The following is a 12,215-nucleotide window of genomic DNA, read 5'->3' as shown; positions in this document are numbered from 1 at the left end:
GATGGGGGGGGGGGGAAGAGGTGTGTCACTGCCGGCTGACGTGTTTCAAGGCTACAGAGGCCTCTTCATCAGAGCTCAGCAGTCTGCTGTGGCTCGAGGGGTATTCATCACCATACCGTTGTTGACAAGCCTTTTACACTATCTCGTTTGTGAGTAGTTTTATGTTTTCTTATTTATTTATTAAACTGTCAAACGGTAATACATGAGGCTGGTGCGCCTTTCTTTTTCTTCTCTTTGTTCTCGGTAAGAGATGTGTCGGACCTCTCCATAGAGAGGAAGGGTCCTTCTCTGCAGCTGCTGAAAGAGGATAGGCATTTTTATATTGTATACAGTATATATTTTTTTTAAAGCTCACAAACTGTGAGACATCACACACTTTTTGTCAAAATTATTTAGAATGTATTTAGCTAAAGTCAAAGGAAAATTCAATTAGATTACCGTATTTGCCGGCGTATAAGACGACTCGGCATATAAAATGACCCCCTAATATTCTGCTGAAAACTGTGGTTTTGTGGTCTACTCACCGTATTCGACGACCCCCCTTGTGCGGTAGTAATGCCTTTTAAAACGAAGAGGCCGCCGCCGCCCCTGGGTGCTTTGTAAGGCTGTATGTAGTCTGTATATGCACCGCTCATCCAATCCCAATGCACTGTGTTGATGACAGAAATTGCTAAACCTGCTCGGATTGGCAGAGGTTATTACTCCAATCCGAGCAGGCTTAGCATGCTTTTGTCACCAACAGAATGCATCGGATTGGCTAAGCGGCGCAGAATACAGATCACATACAGCCTTACAGAGCACCCGGCGGCTGACATCGATTGAGCAGCTGCTTCACTTGGCGTATAAGACGAGCCCCGGTTTTTGGCTGTGTAATTCTGGTGTAAAAGGTCATCTTATACGCCGGAAAATACTGTAGCCTTTAAAGAGGATCTTCACCCTAGAAAAAAGAGAAAAATACTGCTGACTTTTAATAAAAGCGCACTTACAGTACATGTTGCCGAGAATGTGTTTCTAGCACGACAGTATCGCGCTGATTCTCGGCGACATGGTGCCGACATCTCGCACTCGCTGGAATAGACAAGCACATTCCAGCGAGCGCGTCATAGAAGCGACGGGAGATCCGACTTGGATTCTCGCTCGTCCCCACTCCCTTCCTAGCCGGCCGGGTAGTGTGCTTTGGATACGGGTCTGGTATGGATTGTAGGGGGACCCCCTACGTCGGTTATTCGGCGTAGGGGGGGTCTCCTTACAACCCATACCAGACCTAAGGGCCTGGTATGCTCCTGGGGGGGGGGGGGAACCCATGTTGTTTTTTTATTTAAAAATTGGCGTGGATTCTCCCTCTCAGGAATGCATACCAAATGCCGCACCTAGAGTTGGCGGTAATCCAAGTCGGATCTCCCGTCGCTTCTATGATGGCTTTGTCTCCATCGCGGCCAGCTCGGCGATGGCTCCCGCGATGGGGCTCGTAGGTGGTCAATCTCGCCGAGAAAGAGAGCGAGATTGACACAATATCGCGGTCACCCTCTGTAACTGTCTAAGGATCCAGTGCTGTCCTCACCGGAGCCGGTTGTTCGCCGGTCTTCAGGTCCCTGGCACCGGCATGTTTGGTGTGGGAAGCTGGCTGGGACTCCTTGCAGCCTTGGCAATCAAAGCAGACATGAGAACAGGTACCTATCAAAACTAGGTACCCAACCCTAGTTGAGGGGAAGACATAAAGTGGAACTTCCCCTTTTTGGTGAAGTTTCACTTTAAGAGTAATTCTTCCATCCTATTTAGACATACAAACATATGAGAATACAGACATTTAACGAACTCCAAGACCAATTTTTTTTCTCTGACTCTTCATTCCTTTATTTGCACAACTAGCCAGTAAAATAATGAGTGACTGCCTGAAGGAACTTACCAGGAGGACATCATGGGAGTGTTTCTGTGGCAGCAGCTGGATTGCCTGGTTTATTAAGCACTGCAGTCTTCACTATATTATGCTTCTGCTCAAAGGGTCACCAATATCAGATGGCGGACCATCTTCCTAATGACTAAGACCATGTTGCCATGCTGACAGATATTAACCCCTTTCTTATTCCCGCCACTGCAGTCACCTTGATTTACAAAGTAATCAGATAAGCTTAAGTTATTCCACTCTTCCCAGGAAGAACGCCACAATTTTTAATTTCAGGTCCGTTTTCCCTCGTAATGCTTCACTTATAATGACTGTGTTTTGTGCATTATGCTTGATAATGTCTGAAATCGGTGCAGAATGAGAAATGCCATCACTTTTTAACATAAGGGAATGTATTATACAATAAAACTGAACACTATAACTAATTGGCATGAATATGCAGATTGGCAATCTGTTGTGCAGCTCAAAGTGTCTAAGAAAGGAAAAAACTCTGTGTTCTCCTTACTCCTCCCTTCCAGTGAACAGTTAAATACAACATTAACAAATGTTTAATAAAACTTCTTTTTTTGTAATCATTTGGGATGGCAAAACAGCCATGAGCGTTTTTCTTGTCAGCCATTTTTATGGGGGCAGGGCCATTTTACCAGGTGGCTAGGTAGAATGGATAGGTTGTGTTGTGATGCGTCTGTATTTGCTGCTTATTGCAGACTTTTAGGCTATTGAGAATGGAAGTCCCAGTAGTCAAGGCCAGATCATTAGCATAGCAGATGTTACTGTTGGCCTGTTACTTGCTGATGCATAATTATTATGGTTCGGTGATCAGAGATTTGTGTCACTGCTGTCATTCATCTTTTTGTGATGTTCTGAGAATATTATTATTGCCATTATTACTAATAGAGAGACTATTTATTGGTATGTTTAAAAAAATATATATTTGTTTATTATTTATGTATTATTTTTATTGCTTATTATTATTATTATTATTATTATTATTATTATTATTATTATTATTATCAGACTAATTTTCTTTGTTATTTAACCACTTGAGAGCCGCACTATAGACAAAAGACGTCCACAGCGCGGCTCTTACCTGCCGGGTGGACGTCCTGCTGTTTACATTACCCCTGAAAAACTTTGCCCCGCGTGTCACGTGATGCCGATGCGGGTGCCTGGCGGCCGCGATGTCCGCCAGGTAACCCGTGATCGGCAGTGACAGAGCAGGGACGTGGAGCTCTGTGCGTAAACTCCGAGCTCCACGTCCTGTCAGGGAGAGAGGAGACCGATGCTGTGTCCCTTGTACATAGGGACACAGCTCGGTCACCTCCCCCAGTCAGTCCCCTCCCCCCACAGTAAGAATCACTCACAAGGAATACATTTAACCCCTTCCTCGCCCCCTAGTGTTAAAGGGTTTGTAAAGGATTTTTTTTAACTTAATAGCTTCCTTTACCTTAATGCAGTGCTGTTTTCATGTCCTCATTGTTCATTTTTGCTCTCAAGTTGCTGTAATTCTTCTCTGATCTCCACACTTCCTGGTTGTCTGTTTCCTGGTGACCACAGTGCTGGGAGCTTTCTCTCTGTGGTCACTAAGAGCTGGTTCACACAGGGGCGTCACGACTTCGGGGGCGACTCGGCCAGGCGTCATGAAGACGACATCTAAGGGGACTTGCAAAATGACTTCTGTATAAAAGTCAATGCAGGTCGCCCCGAGTCGCCCCCGAAGTAGTACAACAACCTTTTTCTAAGTCGGAGCGAAATCTATCCCCTATTTTGTAGGCGCTATAACTTTTGCACAAACCAATCAATATACGCTTATTGCGATTTTTTTTTTTTTTTTATACCAAAAATATGTAGAAGAATACGTATCGACCTAAACTGAGAAAAATATTTTTTTTTTTATTTAAATTAGGATATTATTATTACAAAAAGTAAAAAAATATTGTGTTTTTTTTTCTGTCTATTTTTGTTTATACGCAAAAAATAAAAACCACAGAGGTAATCAAATACCACCAAAGGAAAGCTCTATTTGTGGGAATTTTTTTTTTTATAAAAATATAATTTGGGTGCAGTCTTGTATGACCGCGCAATTGTCATTCAAAATGTGTCAGCGCTGAAAGCTGAAAATTGGTCTGGGCTGGAAGGGTGTTTAAGTGCCCAGTAAGGAAGTGGTTAATGGAGTATTAAACCCAAACACAAACATTTATTATATTGCAGCTTACCAATTCTTAGATATGATGGCTGAATTAGTTTTTGTCTTTTAGGCTTTCTTCTTTCTATTTTCATCTGGTGATCCTATCAGTAAGTCTGTTGTTTACCCCAAGCTCAAGCTCTCCAGTAGATGCATTAGTTTAAAGATGAGACAAACCACTTAGCACTGGCAGGGGTGATTAGAAGGATCAGCTTTTATTTAATACCTTTAATTTAAGTCTGGCTTCAATTTATTAGCATATTTAAATCTGCTAATACATTTAACACTCCCCTCTCCCCAGACTGACAATGCTGCTGTTTGCTGTGCCTCCTGTCCTCATTCCTCCAGAGTGAAGGCACTCTAATGCAAGAGGTATGTTACTGGCCGGGTCACTATATGAAAACAAAGGGAAAAAAGTAAATGAATAGAAAACAAATGCAGCCACCACATCCAATGATTGGCAAGCTGCAATATATTACACTTTTGGTTTCGGGTTTAATACCGCTTTAAGGCCCCAGTCACACCTGAGCATTTTGTAGCTAGAAGTCTGAAGCTACAAGACGCTGGAGGGGAAAAAAATCAATTATTCTCTATGGAGATGGTTCACATCTCCACTCCAAAACTCCTGAAGCTAAAAAAAATTCTGGAACTTTTTTTTTTTAGGATGATTTGGGTGTTTTTCTGCATTTTTACATTGGTAACTTTTTGACCTGTACAAAATCAAGGCAAAAACGTGTCCAAATCACGGCAAAAACGCAGCAAAAATAGCGGCAAAATCGCGTAACTTTCTGCCTGAAAACACTAAGCTCGGGTGTGAATGGGGCCTTAAGAAAAACTTTAGGAAAGTATAAAATACAAAATTAGTGCAGTTCTGTATACAATAATGCCATACAAATATAAATAAAAATAAACAACTGTATTTTTGTATGCAAACAGAATACGTGTCTGAATTTGACTTGGATTTAGCTTATTATTATTATTATTATTATTATACAGGATTTATATAGCGCAGAGGCGGACTGACCATTCGGGCACTCGTGCACTGCCCGATGGCCCTATGCCACTAGGGGGCCCCATCAGGGTTGCCAGCCTCAGTAAAACCAGGGACAGTATGTAAAAATCTGTGGGGCAGATCCACAAAAGAATTACGCCGGCGTAGCTATTGATACGCCGCGTAATTTTAAAGTTCCCACGTCGTATCTTTGTTTTGTATCTACAAAACAAGATACGACGGCATCTGGGATCGATCCGACAGGCGTACGTCTTAGTACGCTGTCGGATCTTAGGTGCATTTTTTCCGCCGGCCACTAGGTGGCGTTTACGTCGAATTCCGCGTCGAGTATGCAAATTAGCTAGTTACGGCGATCCACGAACGTACGTCCGGCCGGCGCATTTTTTTTGTTGTTTGCGTTCGGCTTTTTCCGGCGTATAGTTAAAGCTGCTATTATGAGCCGTACTCAATGTTAAGTATGGCCGTCGTTCCCGCGTCAAATTTTGAATTTTTTACGTCGTTTGCAAATAGGGATTTGCGTAAAATGACGTCACTGTCGTAAGCATTGGCTTGTTCCGGTTTAATTTCGAGCATGCGCACTGGGATACCCCCACAGACGGCGCATGCGCCGTTCAAAAAAAAGGTCGTTTACGTCGGGTCACGACGTATTTACATAAAACACGCCCCTATCACAGAGATTTGAATTCCGCGCCCTTACGCCGCCAAAGATAAACTACGCCGCCGTAACTTCTTTGAGGATTCGAAAAAAAAATTCAGTTACGGCGGCGTAGTGTATCTTAGATATGCTACGCCCGGCGGAGAGAAGCGCGGATCTACTTGGATCTGCCCCTGTGTTTTTAAAAAAAATCCAAGATTATAGCTGCCCCGCTTCTCCAGTACCTTTTCAGTGTGTGTGTGTCTGTGTGTGTATACTGTGTATGTATACTGTATGTGTGTGTGTGTATACTGTGTGGCCCCATAATCTTCTATTACCTGGGGGCCCCATAATCTCCTATTACCCGGGGGCCCCATAATCTCCTATTGCCCGGGGGCCCCATGAGTTGTGGATACAAGGAGAGAGCAAGGGGACAGAGATGAGCTCATCAATCTGCGGCTTCTTCCTTTACTGTCCAGTAACAGGGCGAGGAAGCAACAAGAACCGCAAGGCTGCGCTCACACCTGGGCGTTTTGAATACACTCTGCTAAAATGCAAATAGCACAACGCAAATTTCAGATGGCAGTCAGTTTAATGTCTCCTTCAATGCAGTGCACTTCTGCTGCGATTGCCGCACGATAAATCACGTCAAACCGCATTGCGCTAAGCAAGTCGCACAAAAAACGACCAGGAGCTTTTTTCAGGCGTCAAGCTTTCTGCGATGCAGTTTGCCACGATTGCCACACGATTTAAGAAATAAGGAAAAAAGGAAATATACTATAATAAATAAGTAAAAATAAAGAAAAAAAACTACTACATGACTAAAAAGAGATGAAACGACACTCTAAAAACTTGCAACATTCTTAAAAAAATCCTTAATTAAAAAAAAAAAAAAGGTTAAAGGTCGTCTTGGAAAAACATAATATAACATGTGAACCGGCTTGGGAAAACAAGATATACGAGGTGGTGAAAAAATAAATAATTTACATGTTTGAAAAGTCATATTAACTGCTTCATAGATGGGCCCCTTTATTTTTTGTATAGTAACTGATCTGCTAACAGTGTAGAAACCGGCAGAAATACGGAGTTTGGTAAATTGGATAAACTTATTTTTCTTTTGTTTACGCTTACAACTTTTCCTGTGATCTTTGTGACAGGCTGTCACAAGGATCCAAATTTCTCTTTAAATGGTTGTTGAGGTTAGTCTGTGATCTAAGCTGTTTAGTGACAGCGGCGGTCAGACTTTTGGTGCACGCAGCCGCTCTAAATAAATCACGTACGTGTACTGCGTTCTGAGCAGTGTGTGCTCTCTATCATCTTTTTAAAACTGTTTTAAAAAAAATGTTGTGTTGTATTTTAATTTGTATTGCACTTTAAGCATCTTTAAAATCATTTCATACCAGGCACTTGTACATCTTCCCGCCCAAGCCAATTTTCAGCTTTCAGCACTGTCGCAATTTATATGACAATTGCGCAGTCATGCTACACTGTACCCTAACACATTTTTCATCATTATGTTCCCAAAAATAGAGATTTCTTTTGGTGGTATTTAATCACCTCTGCGATTTTTATTTTTTTGCTTCTGTTACATTTTTTAGGCGGCACTGATGGGCACTCATAAGCGGCACTGATGGGTACTTATGGGTGGCACGGATGTGCACTGATAGGTGGCACTGATGGACACTGATGGGTGGCACTGATGACACTGATGGGCGGCATTGCTGGGGTTCACTGAATTAATTTGTTCCACGATGGTGCCAGTCAGTGCCCATTTGTGAGCACTGATTGGCATAGATTGGGCATGCATTTGCATATGTGGATGACCATGGGGGTTGTACCTGGCCATCCACATGTTAGGGGCTTCCCTGGTGGTCCTGGCAGCTTCCCTGGTGGTCCAGTATGGGCACCCGTGGGGGGGTTGCGCTGATAAATAATCAACTCAGACCCCCCATCAGGATAGCTGCCGATCGTTTACATCGTGATCAGCCGGGATTGGACACGGCAGATCACGTGTCCAATCTTGTGATCACGTGGTAAAGAGCCTCCATCGGAGGCTCTTTATCCAGATCAGTGTAGCAGTGTGTTTGACTGACACAGCACCACTGATCGCTGCGATGTGCGCCCCCCATTGACGAGCGGCGACTGTTATCCTGCTGGATGTCATATGACGTCCAGTCAGAATAACACAACCACCGGGAAGTGGGCAGGCGGGAAGTGGTTACATTTTTATTTTATTTTTTAAATGGGCACTTCTGTTTTTTTTTCCTGTACGTCCCCCATAGACTTCTTCAATAGGGTCTACCATACGGGTCAGAACTTTTCCCTGTTCGGGAGTTCTGCTGCAAACAGAACAGGGGGATCCGCCCATCCTTATCTGTGACCTTCATTTGAGGTGTCATTAACATTGTACTGACACTGCAGATGGCAAAGGCAATGTGATTGGAGCACAATATGGGAAGTTCATACAGATCTTGCGTTTCCCACACCATGTTTTAGTGTGAGCTTGGGGCTAAGTGAAGTAATTCTTTAAAAACCATTTGAAGCATTCAATGACATCAATGAGCACAGTGAGTTTATGTGATGTGGTTAGTACAATGTCCAGCTAAAATAGCTAAAAAATATGCTTCTTTTATGTTCATATACACAAAATCTTTATTTTCATTAGTAAATCCGCTATTTCCAGAGCCAACAACCCAGGACTTGAAGGTACAGATACAGAAAATTAACAGAGTTACATTAATTTTGATAGCACAGGCCGACATGCTATGGTTAAGTGGATCAAATGAAACTGAAAGGCCTTCCATGGAGTCATGCTTAGTAGAACCTTAAAGTGGTAGTAAACCCTCCGAAAATAAAAAAAACCCTGTAAGACAAAGGCATAATGAGCTAGTATGCTGACATCGAAGCCCCCGCAGCGGTCCTCGTTCTCCCCCTCTGGACGGCGTCATTTCTCCCGGGAATTACTTGCCGGTATCGCAGGCTCCGGCGATGTGATTGGCCGGAGCCGCGATGATGTCACTCCTGTGCCATTACTTCAGTGCGCATGTGCCGATGACTTTGGCACATGCAGACACAGGGGGATATCTCCTAAACTGTGCAGGTTTAGGGGATATCCTTGGTAGCTATAGGTAAGCCTTAAAAGCGGAGGTCCCACTAAAAAAATATATTAAAATCCAGCAGCTACAAATACAGCAGCTGCTGACTTTTAATATATGGACACTTACCTGTCCAGGGTCCCCACACTGTCGGCAGCCGAAGCAGCCGTCGCCATCCTCGGTAAGGGAATCAGGCGGCTTCACTTCCCGGTTCCCTACTGTGCATGCGCGAGTCGCGTTGCGCATCCTCACTGGTCCTCGTTGTCTTCTGGGATCTTTGCCTCCCAGAAAACAGCGGGGGAGGACAGATCACTGAGGTGATCTATGCCAGGAAGTTGGAGCAAATACCTGAATTAGACAGGTATCTGCTCCCTCCTCCCCCTGAAAGGTGGCAAATGTGACACTGGGGGGGGGGGGGCGGCTCCAAAAAGTGGAAGTTCCATGTTTGGGTGGTAATATAGGCAAAATTGACGTCCTTTTTTTCTCACAAATAGAGCTTTCTTTTGGTGGTATTTGATCACCTCTGCGGTTTTTATTTTTTGCGCTATAAACAAAAATAAAGCAACAATTAAAAAAAAAAAAGCAATATTTTGTACTTTTTTTCTATAATAAATATCCCCATTGTTTCTCAGTTTAGGCCGAGAAGTATTCTTCTACATATTTTTGGTAAAAAAAATCGCAATAAGCATATATTGATTGATTTGCGCAAAAGTTATAGCGTCTACAAAATAGGGGATAGTTTTATGGCATTTTTATTATTATTATTTTTTTTACTAGTAATGGCGGCAATCTGCGATTTTAACCGTGACTGTGACGTTATGGAGGACACATCGGACACTTTTGACACATTTTTGGGACCATTGTAATTTTTACAGAGATCCGTGCTAAAAAAAATGCACTGATTAATGTTAAAATGACACTGGCAGGGAAGGGGTTAACCACTAGGGGCGCTGAAGGGGTTAAGTGTATCCTAGGGAGTGATTCAAACTGTTAGGGGGAGGAGCTACCAGTGACACGTCAGCGATCACTGTTCCCGATCACAGGTAACAGTAGATCCCTGACGTATCACTAGGCAAAACAGGGGAATGCCTTGTTTACAAAGGCATCCCCCTGTTCTGCCTTTGCCGACCGCAATCGCGGGCCGCCCGGGAACATCGCGTTCCCAGGAACCGCGGGTGAAACTCACGAGGCACACGGCGCCCACGCCCACTGGGCAGCAAATTTAAAGGGACGTACAGTTACGCCGATTTGCCTGCCCATGCCATCGTGTCGACATATATCGTCGTGGGGCAGTCGGCAAGTGGTTAAGCTTTGACAATAAAAAAGAAAAACCTGGAAGTTGATTGGTTTCTATGCAGAGCTGCACCAGATTTTAGTAAATCAACCCCAGTGGGCCAAAAGGAATGAATTGGTCCAAGGTGAACCTCCAGTGGTCTAAGGCTGCATTCACACCTGAGCGTAGCGTTTTGCTGCGTTTTTTACCGTGATTTGCCACGACAAAATGCGGCATTTTTTACCGCAATTTTTTTACAGGTCTAGGGTCACCAATGTTAAACGCCCAAACGCCCAAATTCGAGCGACAAAATAGGGTCCAGAACTTGTTTGGGCTTCAGGCGTTCAGCGTCAGGCGTTTTGTAGTGGAGATGTGAACCATCTCCATAGAAAATTATGTATTTTTTCCCCTCTAGCATTTTGGGGCGTCGCGCTTCAGGCGACAAAACGCTCAGGTGTGAATGCAGCCTAAGGAGAAGCACAGTAGACCCCCCTTTGATCATAATATATATGCAAAAATTAAATTCCTCTAAATTGGACTCCGCTCTTGTGACTGGTTTCTCTAAGGCCCCATACTCACGAGCAAACATGTCTGCTGAAACTGGCCCGCAGGCCAGTTTCAGCAGACATGTTTGGTCGTGTGTGGGCGCGAGCGGGCCGAATTCCAGCAAACATTTGCCCGCCGGGCCTTTTCCCAGCAGACAAATATTCCTGGACTTGTTTTAAAACAGCCCGCTGGAATTCAGCCCGCTCGGACATGTACGGTCGTCAGTACAGACCTACCGTACATGTCCAGGCGCCCGCCGTCCCTCGCATGCGTCGAATGACTTCGACGCATGCGTGGAAGCATTTTAAAGGCGGGCCGCGCACGTCGCCGCGTCATTGTCGCGGCGACACCGCGTCATCGACGCGGCGACACCGCGGACACGCCCCGCGTATTGTTTACGCGCGGACTTCTGTACGATGGTGTGTACAACCATCGTACAGAAGCCCTCTGGCAGACATGTATGGTGAAAACGGTCCGACGGACCGCTTTCACCATACATGTTTGTCCGTGTGTACCCGGCCTAAGCTTTAACTGGAAGTGGAGATTTTATTTTGGCTATAAATACCTAACTGCCCCAGTGTAAACCTCTGTGTTCAAGTCTACACTGTTTTATAGCGAGCAGAGCAGCGGATATTTTTTTTTTTTTTTAACCGTACAGCAGTTTATTGCAGAAATGAAGAATGACAGGAAGAGGATTGATAGCTATTAAATTCCATCATCCGATGTCTCACCATAACCATTCAACATGTGCAAATACTAGTTAGTGACCCAGTGACCCAGGCAGCCTTATCCTGCTCAAAATTCCATTAAGATTGTTAAACAGAATCATGGAGCACAAAAATCTATCGAGTCCGACATGAAGCAAAATATTTGCTTATTATAAGAACAGTTTTAGCACGCAATTATGTAATGGAATGCTAAGCACACAAAACTGCATTTTCAATTTTAGCGAAGGATTGAGCCCTTTTTTTTAAAGCTGTTTGCCCAAAACTTCAGCTTTGGATACTAAATGAGTTGAAATAAACACTCATTCATAACTAAAGAAAAAAAAAGTTCAGTCTGACATTGAAGTGGTTTTAACGGCTTCAGGTCCACCCCGTAGGAGTATTACTGCTACAGGGCGGCACGTGTGCGCCGGATTATGTAAAAAATATATGTGATCCGGCTCTCCCTGGTCAGGCGCAGAAGTGGGCGACACCGGCGGCACGCTTACACACAGCAGGGGCCCAGTGACGAGTACCATGGACTCGATGTCCACTGGCACCCACCAATGATTCAGAAGAGGCAGAACGACAGTCTGCCTATGTAAACAAGGCAGATCACTGTTCTGTCAGTAGGAACGACATGGATCCTGTGTTTCTGCAAAGCAGGGACATGGATCCACTAGTAAAATCACCTTCTGCAAATGCTAGGCACACATTTATCCCTTTCATCGCCCCTGATGTTAACCCCATCCCAGCCAGTGTCATTAGTACAGTGACAGTGAATATTTTTAGCACTGATCACTGTATTAGTGTTACTGGTACCCCCAAAAAAATTCAAAAGTGTCAGTAAGGCCTGCTTCACA

The sequence above is a fragment of the Rana temporaria genome, chromosome 2, assembly GCF_905171775.1.
Source record: "Rana temporaria chromosome 2, aRanTem1.1, whole genome shotgun sequence".
Classification (NCBI taxonomy): domain Eukaryota; kingdom Metazoa; phylum Chordata; class Amphibia; order Anura; family Ranidae; genus Rana; species Rana temporaria.
The sequence above is the reverse complement of the archived record's forward strand: the minus strand, read 5'-3'. Positions refer to the sequence as shown.